Consider the following 13,490-nt stretch of genomic DNA (forward strand, 5'->3'; position numbering starts at 1 on the left):
ATTACTAATACGTAAAATTTAATGAGAAATATAACAAGTGGAGCCTTGCCAATTAAATTTTGCAATTCATTGTAGTTCATGAAATAATAATAACCCACTACGCGCGAAATCAGTAAATGCTGATTTTTATGAAGAGAATGAAAAACCAAGGTGATACAGCTCGTCCTAATTGATATTTCTTCGGAATGAAGAATGCAAATTACTTGGAATCTTTTTGAAATATGTGACCCTTTTAGATGCTGGATTAAGGATTTTAAATTACCTAACTAGTAATTTTAGTTTGATCACTTAAACTTGATAAGGGAATTTTTGAACGGAGAAGATTTTCCGTAGTAGCTCAAAATATACATCTTAATAGAAAAAAATATCGGGATTTTAGGGATATCGATATGCACGGAACCGCATGCATCGATATATCGTAGCCGAGTCGTCTTTCGTCGGCACGGTTAATGACTGCGGGGGAGGGAGGGGACCCCCCCCTCCCCTCAAACTCCTTCACAAGCACTACTCCTTCCCCTATTACTCACTCCCCCGCCTTCCTATCGTATCTTTGGCCTCATTTATTCAACTCCCGTGCAAGGCGCCGTTAGGAGCGGCAAAAACTTGAACTACATGATGAGACGCCTTCACTACTGCCCCAGCGCCTCGACGAGAAAAACTAAGAGTTATAATTCTTAAAACAAAATTAGGGCCCACAAATGAAAAATTTTATAAGATACAATTTTCCAACAAAATTTTTTCATCGCTGAGATCTTTTCAATGTTAAAGCGTCATCATGGGGCGTGAAATCTACTTAAATGTCCCTCCGGCTTATCCGTAGGTATACTGAAATGCTGTATCCGTAGGTATACTGTAGTGCTTCGTAAAATTTCTCGGGATCGCCACCGGGTCAGGAACTGCATAATTGCCGACGTTTCGATGTCCAATCGATTTCGATATCGACCATCGTCCTCAGGGCTGTGAGAGGCCGACTGCATAACTGATGCCCCGTTTACACCACGATCGTAACGACGTTGATCGCGACTACTGCACGTTTACACGTCTAAAAGTTACCATCGTAACTCAGTGCTGCCCTCGTTGGCGAATGGTGTCAGATAACAACTGACGACGACACTGCGTGAGAAAATTGAAATCCTGGAAATTAAGAAGCAAAAGAATATTAATGTTTTCATGTGCTAAAACTGAAGCTAGACCGAACTGTCGGTAAAACGTTAAAGAATGTAGGTTTCTTTAAGGGAATCTGTCCAAAGTTTAGCAATATTCATGCGGTTAAGACAGTAGATATGTCTCCTTGATACGTTCCAAATTGTAATATTTTGCTAACTGGTCACTTTATTATAATATCGACTCAATCCGGATTTAACGTGTCCAAAATATTTTTTTCAAATTAAATAATTACGATTTATTAATCTCTTTGTCTGATTACAACACTTCATATATTCTTTCCCTAGTTAATTTGAAAATTCTTGCACGACCAAGGATCCTCCAACAAAGGCATATTCCTCTACAAAATTATCAATTAATATTTAGATTGTTCCTATCTCCTTTATTAGTAACTTTTAATGGATCCCGTCATAGCTATATAAATACTCACCTGCTTGTTTTTAATTACCATAGTGCAAATTATGTCTTCAACTCCCAGCTATGATGAGATAAAACTAAAACTAGTCATAACAGTCCGTGAAGTCTTTAAGAAACTAGATTCTTCGAGAGAATATGTCAAAACATTCAAGAATATTCACGCATTAAAGACAGTACATATTGCTGTTATAATTTAACTAGAAAAGGCTTAGATTTCGGCTTGATTCGGCACAAGTATTGATATCTCCACGTCCTCATCTAAATGTTATGGTTATTTCTGGCGAATTTTGTTGTGAAATCCTTTATACAATGATTTAATTGGTTAACATTTTGTGCATGTTTGTTATTTTCCATCATCTGTGAAGTATAATGTAAGGATACATGGGTATGGGTTAACCTTGTAAATAAAGAAATGCATAAAACTGGTATAGTATAGAATATCCGATATCATTTGGTAAATAGAACATCAGAAAAAACTTTCCCATCACGTCCTTCCATTACCTGCTCAATAATGTCTTCATTCGTTGCCATATATCTTTGATACTTTAGAGTTATTTATGAAATATCAATTACTGTATCAAGATTGCAACGGCGCGAAAGAATCGTATATGCATCGATCTTCATTTCGATCTCTTTTTTTCTTGGCACACTAGCGCTAACCATCGCAAGTTCGGCAGTGTTAGGTACTAAGGCCTACGATGGTAACTCTGCGCGTCTACACGACGTTTTGAGGTTACGATCGTACGGATCAACGTCGCGACGATCGTGGTGTAAACGGGGCATGACGATGTCCGACTCGGCCTCTCACAGCCCATCTCTGAGGACGATGGTCGACATCGAAATCGATGAGACATCGAAACGTCGGTAGTTGTGCAGTTCCTGACCCAGTGGCGATCCCGAGAACATTTTATTCGTATACTGATTGTAAATCCACTTATGAATACGCTGAGGTGGGGTTAGACAGGATAGACGATAACCATAATGCCTTTCTTTTCGCCCAAGAATCCTGTTTTTTTAGGCAAAAAATCAACGGTAAAATTCATGGAAATAATCAAACTTTGTAATATCCAGTGAAATTATTGAAGTGGAAATTTCAAAGATTGATTCATGAATTTAAAACTTTTCCACAAAGTTACTACAGAGGTTTTCAATTTTAATGATCATGAAGTATTAAACCTAGTGATAAAAGTTTTTCGTTGAAACTCATGCCAAAAAAATATTGTTTTCGCTCGCTCCACATGGTTTTCAACTTATATAGGCCCGAAACTGCTCGAAACTTCCGTTATAACACCTTTCCGTAACTGTCTAAACCAAAATTCAACTCCATAATCAAGAAAAATGTTGGGAATAAAAAGTTTATAATGCAGACCACTGTTAATTTTATTGTTTAACTACTCAATTTCAAACCACCCTTTCAGAATCACATCCATAAATACATTGATGGAGGAACTTCATAGTAGTGACAAGAATCAAGCACGGTCTATGAAGAGCCGAGCAATAATCAAGTAATCAAGCATATTATATTCAATATTCCCGTAATATTATCATTCATGGGTACAAAAAGCATAAGGAAACAGGTGCATTACACAAAAAACTAATTCTGGAATAAAACATAACGATGGCTAAGTTCTAACAACACGTATCTCAAAAATAGCAACTTTTCAGGAGAGCAAAAAACGATTAATTTTTTTTACTTATACACTGAAATTAAAAAGCAAAAGTTCATAAAATTGAAAAAGAAGCATTCATTTGCAAACAAAGAGTTGTTTTTTGCTTGTATTTTACTTTTTAATGTCATTATATTTTGTATCAAACGGGCCAAATTTGAGATACGTGTTGTTAGAACTTAGCTATCGATAAGCTATTTCGAAAAAGAGACTGCTTAGTTGAGGCAAGAAGGGAAACATGATACACCTAAGTTTTTGTAAAACGAAACATGACTTAAAGGAGCCAACTTGGCACCCACCGACACGGTTATTAAGCAGGTACTATAATGAATCTGCAAAGACATCTTGGACATTAATGCCAAACCAGGAGGCATATCAAAATCTACTTAGTTCCACTCCTGAAGCGAGAAAGAGTAATGTGTTGCCAGAAGAAACGAGCGAACGCCGCCACAGCCATCTGCCCACACGAGAAACAACTTTATAGTACTTCCGATTTTATCACAGAAATGGCTTAATGCGTGACGGAATATGGGAGTAGAACAAATTAAAAGGAACATCAGATAATTCAATTTCGCGCCGAAGCTTGGAAATAAAACTGATGCAGTAATTTGCTATTCTAATAAAAAATGATTCCTTTATGATCTCTGCATTCTCTTCGGGTTTTCACCGCGTCCGTTGTGTTTTGGCGACAACAGTTTCCAAAATTTCCCGCCTATAAAAAGCGGAAACTTTTCGGAGTTACCTCACCTTCGACCTGAAGACGCTGACTGCAATGCCAGCGAAACTTTTGTCGCCAAAACACAACGGACGCGGTGAAAACCCGAAGAGAATGCAGAGATCATCTAATCAAGGCCGCGAAAATCTTCGAACCTACATGATTCCTTTATATCGCAGATTATCGAAATTTGTAAAAATAAAAGCAGTAAGTACATGAGCTAACCACGGGAAAGGTGAGTTTAAGCAAGCATGACTTATCCTTTAGAAATCACAGAAAATGCTATCTGAGTTATATGGGAACATTAAGGAAGAAAACTGGGAACAAAAACATTTATTTTCAAAGAACAGTATTCGAAAAAGAAAATGAGTTTACAAAATATAAGAAAGCGATTTTAATTGCATGAATTAGTCCATAGATTAAGTTCTTTCTTTGGATACTCCAGATACTTTAGCCTAAATACGCCCAAATGTTGGGATTATGGAAACAATTACAAATGCAATTGAACGCAACGCAGCATCGTGATGAACAAATTCTTCATATCAAAGAGTAAGGACAAAAATTACAGCAAGCATGACTTATTTTTGCTTTTAGAAATCAGACTCATTTTTTTAGAAATCACAGAAAATACTGCTAGAGATATCTTACAAATATTACAGCCGATAGAGAAAAAAAATCTGTTAAAAATTAAATAATCAACTGTTGAGACGCCAATTCGTGGCCGATTCCGAAATTGCCAATGAGGATATCTTCCCCATGAAAAGATACGGAACATTGAGTCAAAACACGTAATCAAAGCAACTTCAGTGCATACATAAATCATTATTGACGACGTGATTTTGACATAGAGTGCTCTCGGTTTATGGAGGGAAGATAACCTCGTTAGCACTCTCCTGAACGGCCTCAGAGTCGCTGGCGTAGAATCACTGAGCGTAAAATAACAAAGAAAACAAAAGCGTGCTTTGTAGTAATTATCTGAATCGATGCCCCTACCACGGGAATTTTAGTAATATTGATCATAAGTGAAATTCTGCAAAAGGCAACCCTGAATGTCACTTCTACTGATGGCGACTACAGATTTTATTGGGGCCTTCAATCGCCAAAAACAGAATAAGTAAACTATTAATCTTCTCCATTCAACATCTCAATTAATTTCAGAATAAACTCATGTTATTTTCCGCCGCTAAATGCATCTGTATCTAGCACTCATTTAATATGTATTCAAACGGGATTACTCCCTTTTTTAAGTTTACAAAAAGTTTTACAAAGAAAGAAAAACAATTGAAAAGATACATACATAAAATACATAAGTATACAGAGAACCTTTTTTTAATTTAAAAATACATGAAATATAATAACAAAGTATATATATATTTAACGGTATCACATTGTTACGTTATTTAATACATATTTCTTAAAACAAGTATAGGATGAATGGAACTCATGTAGCACAACAGCCTTAATTCAACAGAGATGACTCGGGAAAATAGATTTCCGAGCACTTATGACCAATAATTATTAGCTACCATATAATATGTCATAAAAAAACGAAGAAAAATGGTTATTTTAATGTTTATTAGTTTTTTTTCAAATTTTACCCCCTAAATCTTTTCAACCCCAGTGAAGTTTGACTCTCTCTTGACCCTGATAGCCTTAATACGTCAGTTTTTTTTCAATCAGAAGCATATAACATTAGTAAAAGTCCCTTGAAAAGCGATAAGTTTAGATAAGGGGTTGTTTTCCCAAATTTAAGGGTTGCGTAAAAATGGAGGGCGATAGAAAAAAACGGAGGTCATTTTCGGATTGAGCGACCCAAAATTAGCCAGAAACACCCTACATTGTAGCCAGGCATTTTTTGAACTATTTTTTTTGCGGAACAGTGTAATCTGCGATTTGGAATCACCCATTAGCACCGCGAACGAAATAGTAGATTATATCAAAGTGAATATCGGCCACCATCTCCGAGGTTACTCTGTTTAACTGCCGCATGATAAAAATGAAAAATACTCCGATATTACTCCCCACTTTTAGGTTTCACCCTGGCATATCACCATAAGGTACAATCTATTGGGTGACTCACCCTTAAATGTAAACTCAAAGAGTAAAGAAAAAGTGGGCAACGAACAAAGTTGTTTCAGGGTAAGCGTAGCTTTGAGAGCGTCACTAAGTATTTACATCTGAGTATCTTTCCTTTTTTATTATAGATCAAAACGGGTCCAATTTTAGACATCGCCATTGCGTCGTAATCAATAAAAAGCATTTGAGCTTGAGCGTCTCGCGAATATTTTCTCCGTGAATGAAAAACTTTCTCATTTCCTCGAGGTCATCCTTAATGGAATCGAATGCCGCCTTCTTAGGCATCGGGAAGGTCCTCACCCAACGCGGACAACTAAGCTCCCCAAAGTGTCACTGCAAAAAGGTTTCCACTTTCACGCCCAATCGTTAGGAAGGGGGAGAAGGATTATGGCAAGCAAGCACGCCGCTTCGGACTAATTAAACGTAAAAGCATTTCGTCGTATTGCATTACAATTTTTTTTACCCCTCCCTCACATATTCCATGTGTTAAAATTCCGATGCTCATACGATTTGTGTGGTGGACAGAGGCAATAAAAGCCGGGGGAGAGAATCTTGCGGCTTAATTCGATTGCTCTCGCACGGCCATCGAGGGGATGACCAAATTGGCCACCAGGGGGCAGGGTGGTCGGCTCGTGCGGGCAACAAATGGCGAACGAAGCGCCATAAGTGGAGAGCGATAGTCGCGAAGTCTTTGGCGAGAGTAACCCTTGAATTTTTCGCCATGGGGAGCGGCTATGAGGGGAGAGGAGAGTCTGAAGGGGTGAATATTTGCCACGCTCTAAGAGAATTAGTTACACATGACTTTATGAGCATGAATACGTTGCAAATACAGGTTCGAAGATGTTACCTTATCTTTTATCAACATACATTTTAACTGCCTAACGCATTCTGAATATTTATTTGCCATCTTTTATGAAAATTACTATAAGTTACTTCTGTAGCACGCTTCTGCACGGAAGTGAGGAATAGGCAATGACAGTAGAGAAGAAAGCAAGGGTTGACGCCTTCAAGATGTGATGCTACAGAACAATGATAAGGATCAAAAGGATCGATCGAGTTAGTAACGAGGAAGTCCTAAGAAGAGTAGGCTAGAAGAAAATCCATAAAAAAACCTACATAAGAACGCGGAAAAATCTAACAAGCCATATCTTGAGACATGATGGCCTTATAAAGACATTCGTTGAGGGACAAGGGAATGGCAAGAACTGAAAGGAAGACCTCGAACAAAATATAAAAGATGCAAAAGAGAAAAAATACGTAGGTGCAAAAAGATTAGCTGATAGAAGAATTGAGTGGACAGCTGCGTCAAACCAATCTTAGAATTGCTGACCGGTGATGACCAACACAAAGTGTATCCACTATTCAGAACCCGCTTGATTTTATTTCGGTTTCCAATGTCTCGGCTCCCGGTATAACAGGGAGTAAGTTGTCGCAGGAGGAAGTCCAAAAAAGGGTGACGCGAGGCTACGGCAGTCGAAATTAATCTCGAGTATCATAAACGAACACATCCACGTGAGATGGATAATTATATTTACGAATAAGGAATGAAAGGGAATGATTTTCGGGCGCATAATACATGAGCGAAGGCCGGTGTCGACGCCCACGAGATAATCAGAACAATGGAGGAAGAATCAGCCGAACGTATGCGATAAAAAACAGATATAAAATGGTACAACTGCTCGATCTACGCGATAATCATAAAAATTTGCCAATGACTACCTGTGATATGTGGACACCGTAATTTACTGCAGCACAAAAAGAAATGGCAATATCGACTAAATGAAACTTAGATTTCCATGAAATTTCTTTGAACAGCGCCGAAAATATTTACGGACATTGAAAATATTCCCAAAAGAATAAAAATAGCTTCCACAAAGGGAAGCCTTAAGCCACGAATACGTAAACGAAAATCTGAATCAAATCTCCACAACAGGTTTCTATCATAACAGAGAGGGGAAAATATCTAATTTTGTAATAATTTGAACCATTATTACTATTTCCGATGAATTTAAAAGAAAAAAATGACTATTACAAAAAAATGATTTAAATTTAATAATGTTCGACCTACTTCGCTGGATATAGATTTAGACTTTTAGAATTCAACACGAAATTAGGATTTTCTAAGGAAACACCAAGAATTAAACTTTGAACCTATCTATCACAATACCTTTAAAATGATTGTACGAGCCAAAGACCGATTCAAAATCCTTCAGAATGATTAGAGCAAATATATTAAAACGAAAACTTAGAGTTAGAAGACATCGATTGTCTTGGGCAAATAAAACTACATTCTGAACTAAAGTAAATTCTGAAGTACACAAAACATTTGGCCACTACAAACGTAACAACAGCCCACGAGATTATACGTTATATTACGTTACTCTTGGCGGTATTCATATCCAATGAAACTTACGTTTTTTCACCTATCAAGGCAGAAGGTGATCATTCGCAAATTTAAATAGAAATTTATTACTATAAACTATTATATTTAATAAACTATGATCCAAGTTGAACACCATGATCCTATGCAAAAGCTCTATGGCAAACGCAAAACACAAAATAATATTGAGTACAAGGCTTTATTGTTAGCGTCCTCGCTCGAGATATATGAAAAATTTCCATTGAATTTAATTTTACCGCAATGAAAACGATTTTCATCGGGATCGCCCAAAAAAAAGAACTTTTGAAGAATGGAATCAAGACAATGTGGGATGAATTTTCCTCGACGTCAAAATACATGCGAACGAAAAAACACGGTTCCATAGCCTTTTTGTGAGTCTCAACAATCAGTCATCGTATCTGCCACTTGAAAACTTTCCAGCTAAGTGTTTTATGCTTTTTCATATACCACGGAGCATTGTAGTGCACAAATATTATTGCGAAGAGGTGGATCTGGATTAAAAATTATCACAGCCATGTATTCGTCTATATGTGTTCTCCAATAGCATGGGGGAACATGGAGGAGAATGACATCAAACATTAAAGTTTTTCAGTCTTCATACGGGGAATTGTGATTTCATTTCACAGATACCCTAATGATATTTCAGCTACAGAGCTGATTTTTGCATAAACTTTCCACTCCATACCTCAGCTGCGGGCTTATTTCGATTTTTTTCTTTTTACATTACTTTAGCATATCAGCTCTGATTTTTAGATTAAATATAGGTCTATAGCAGGCTTTAAACAATCAGGAAGACAGATCGACAAACCAACGAAGGGGCGATAGAAGCCAAAGTTATCATTTCTATAATCCTTTCTTTTTTTCTTTTTTTTCCTAACCCATCTAATTTCTCTATCTCTGATTTTTCTTTAATTTCCAACCCATCAAATCTAGCTGGATTTAAATAATCTCTAACTTTCAAGGGAAGAATGGCGACAAAAGACCTCAGATGAAGTACTTGGAGGGATTTATAACGTTGGATGTGTAATAGGAGTACATAATACCCGTAGAAAAGAAAAAATAACTCGATATAAAAACACAGCAGATAACTACCTCAAACAAACCTGTGGCAAATCAATAGCTTATTTATTCGTTATTTTCTTCAAAAAAATCCCCTCATAATTAAAGGCAGGTATCTCCTTCTTCAGTCTTATCCGGTGTAAACGGACGTCAGTAAAATGATAACAAATTCTCCTATCCTATTCCTTCCTATAGTCTTCCGGGTATATCTTCATCCCCTTTATCAACCTAGCTCTTTGATTTATCGCCTCAATTTTCATCATTCAAAATTCTCCCAAAACTCACCAATGAAAGGTGGATAAGTTAAAAAAAAAATTAGGAATTAAAATGATGAAAACCGTTTGCATTTTGGCCATGATAGCAAATATTTTAAGTTATATTCACACTATTATAAGACTTTTATATCCTTAAAAAGTTTCAGAGATATTTCTAAAGCCACGCATTGTTAAAATATATTTCATATTGAACAAAACTTGGGAATTTTACACGAATTTTTAGAAACTGTACGGCTATATTTAAATGAAGCCATTCTTTCAATTTCTCAACACTATTGTCAGCGCTATTACCCTCTCTCCCCAACTGATTTCTAAAAATTATAACCTTGGTCCCACCGTCTCTCCAAGCACGTAATGACCTATTCCTGAATCCTACTCCCAACCACTCCATAGTAATACTTCACCTTTACCAATCCGGAGTGCATAGTGAAGTACAAAGTTGGATTACAATTCGATATCCAAACCGTATAACCGTGGACATAGCGATATCCGGTAAGTAACTTAAGACTCTGGAGTATCCGAGAAGCCGTATCGTGGGTGTAAAAGAGCTCTTCTCCCTGAATCACGATAAGCGATGGTTTCCGCAAGATTATGTTCGAAAAAATCGTGACACGGATGTAAACAACAAATCGATGAGAGCTCACTCACACGACGTCATCGAGGGCCGATGAGTGTACCGATCACGTGGACTGCATTAAGCGAGGGCGGATCCCCCGCTAGACTTCTCAGTGCATTTTCGAAGAAACGGGTAATGCGATATTGCCAATGACGCCGACGATGACCTAAATATGTTTTGCGCCGATAGACTCAAGAAATACGCAATGGAAAATTGGTCGAAGGATAATTGAATAGCAAATTAAGGTGCCATAACAGGAAAATAAACAATTGAACTAAGCTTGAGGATTACCATTAAAAACTGGAAACTTAATGAGGAGAGCTAAAGTAAATTGCCTATTTCATCTATCAATGCCTCTCTGAATGAAAGAGTCGCAAGAAAAATGATGAATAACTCACCTGATACTACAAATAATTAAAAAGAAATTTTTTTATAATGATAGGAACAGAAAAGTCTTGCGCGAAACGAACACGTTTTGATGGCCAGAAGAAAAAAAATTGAAACCATATTTTCTACCGATAATGAGAAAAATAAAACAAAAGAGCAAAATAATTCTAACTAATTATGCATCAGAATATCCACTAAGACTCATTTTAATTCTTAGGCATTTAGGTATTATAAAATGCGTGGCAAATTTTTTTTCGATGAGGTAATACAAGTAAATGAGAAAGTGCTTAATTATTTCTTTCCTTTTTCATTTCTAAGCACTTTTAGAGCTTTTATTTTGTTTAAAATACGAAATACGAAAAACCAATAACAACGGTTGGGCCAAAATATATCATAATATATGATATAAAAACACAGCGTGACTTAAATTACTTATTCAACTTCAATACACTTCACCGAATAATTTTAACTTTACTTCTAATGCAGAAGAATAAACAAGAACATTAAGATAGTTGATCGTGAAAACAGTGTATTCCCCATAATAATCCTATTTGCACGTAACTTCTAAGGCTAAGGGTGATTCACCATTCCCCGTACCTTTTCCCCGCAGTTTCGCAGACTAGACAAGAAAATAATGCTAAGATTACCTATATTCCCTGAACTGGAGTCAAAGGGAAGGTTACCAAGGCCTTTACTCAGACTGCCCATCACCTTGGGAAAGCTTATAAGCCCCAACTGAATCGCCGCTCACACAATGAGGCCAAGACATCCACTGACGAACCTCTGGGTGTATCTTAGCAGTCGAGACGGCTGAATGGCACGAAACCAATTCGTTCACGGATGTGTAATCAATACATTGAACTGAAGTGGAATTTAACATCTTTATCATAACCCAACACACGCCCTTATTGCAGTTACAAAACAGCCAGGAGCTTTAAAAGATTAGTAGATATTCTATCTACGACCAATTTATATCCGTAGAGACTACATAAAAATGCACAGTAGGCATGCAAATGCTATGCAAACTTTGAACTCAGTTTTTACACCCCGAAGGTAAGTTTCAAAATTGACTGTAAAGCTCATCTTAAAGCTATGCTCTAGGTGTGTGAACACACATTCTGTGTAACCGGAAAAATTTATTTATTTTCCTCAACCACCGGAATTTCATTTAGTAAATCAGTTAACCATTGTGCGAGAATATTTATAATGCTTCTACTAAGTATATGGCCAATTACTGAATGCCGCCGCTAAGCGCAAACGCTCAGGGTAGAACGTCATAGATCGAAAGTAAATAAAATAATACGGTGTAGGAGAGAAATATATGAGTATCTATGCGAATCGCAAGGTAATAAGTTTGTAAGGCAACTCGCAGAATGTATGACCAGCTATAGCCAATTCCAGGTATCCAACAAGCCATACAAGTCATTGTTCCAGCAACTGTTCGCGACACATGGGGTGAAATAACTAACAAGATTAACTTACCATCGCACGTGAATAATGATCCGCAAGTGTGCCAGTTGCTGCATTTATGATGAAAGGTGATTGACAATGGGAGACGAAAACAGCCATATGAGATCTAATGAATTCTCAAATATACCCTCTAGATAAATAAGTACATTTCCTCTTCTCAAAGTTGCTATTTAAGCATTCTTTATAAATATATAAATAAAAAGATTTGATAACAGCGAGGCAATCCCCTTCAAACGAAGCATTAGTAGTCAAACCATAGTACCTGGATAAAGTAAAAAATCTTGTAAATTATACCGTGAAAAAATATTTGGATAAATATTTTTGGAGGGAACTGTTGGCTTGCATATTTTAGGGAAAAGACACACTACAATGTAAGAATTTAGAAAACATTATCATGTAGTTGCATCAGCGTCGTGAGCTTCGATTTGTAAATTCACCACGAATTACTTTTATGCACAATTAGCATTCACTTTAACTCCTTATGAAGCAATATTCCCTTTACAAATTATATTTTAAAAACAAAAAATTTCGAAAATTCAATACCGGTATAACGCTAAATATAATCAAAATAGTACATAAACAACCCATAGTGGTTTGCAGCGGATGAAAATTAGTGAAAAACAAAAATGATCATATACTTCCATAAAATTAATAACTTAAATAGATTTTTCGTAACACGATCTTCAATATGAGTCAAGAGTTCAAATATCTAAGTGTAGAATATTAACTATTCCAATCCGAAGTACAACAAAATGCTACTTCATTTCAGAGTAAGCTCTGCTGAAATAATTATTTCGCGACAGAAGTTGCAAATTCATGATACCTGAGGTGGGAGCGAGGTGGACTGGAACATATGCATTCGAAAGAATGTAGTTTATTTTCAGTTTTCATATCAAATTTCCGTCAACATTTGATGGCGACTAAAAGAACGATCAATGTACAGCATTATGCCAAGCTCCCATTTTTCGGTCAAGTTCGAACGTACCTTATAACACCATTCCACAAGTTCGCACTCAAGTTCCCCAGAAGCCCTATGGTGGGCTTGATAATCCGCTAAAAAACTAACTCGAAGATTGCACGCTAGGGAAAAAAGTGCCGCTCCTGAGTCGTCCAATCGGAGGGCGCGGCAAAGGCTAGCATTAGGATTGGCGCGGGGAATGATGATGCAATAACCTCAGAGTAAGGATTGGGGTAGAGGGCGCTTTCAGGCTGCGCAGTAGCAGATCCTTGTAGTCAACATGGT

At 36.9% G+C, this 13,490-nt stretch overlaps 1 protein-coding gene across 2 annotated transcripts in view; it reads right to left on the bottom strand.

The window, feature by feature from the left end:
- LOC124160168 overlaps positions 1-13,490 on the bottom strand; it is a 411,734-nt gene that overhangs the window by 69,486 nt on the left and 328,758 nt on the right. The window lies entirely within an intron of this gene.

The sequence above is a fragment of the Ischnura elegans genome, chromosome 6, assembly GCF_921293095.1.
Source record: "Ischnura elegans chromosome 6, ioIscEleg1.1, whole genome shotgun sequence".
In the NCBI taxonomy this organism is placed as follows: Eukaryota; Metazoa; Arthropoda; class Insecta; order Odonata; family Coenagrionidae; genus Ischnura; species Ischnura elegans.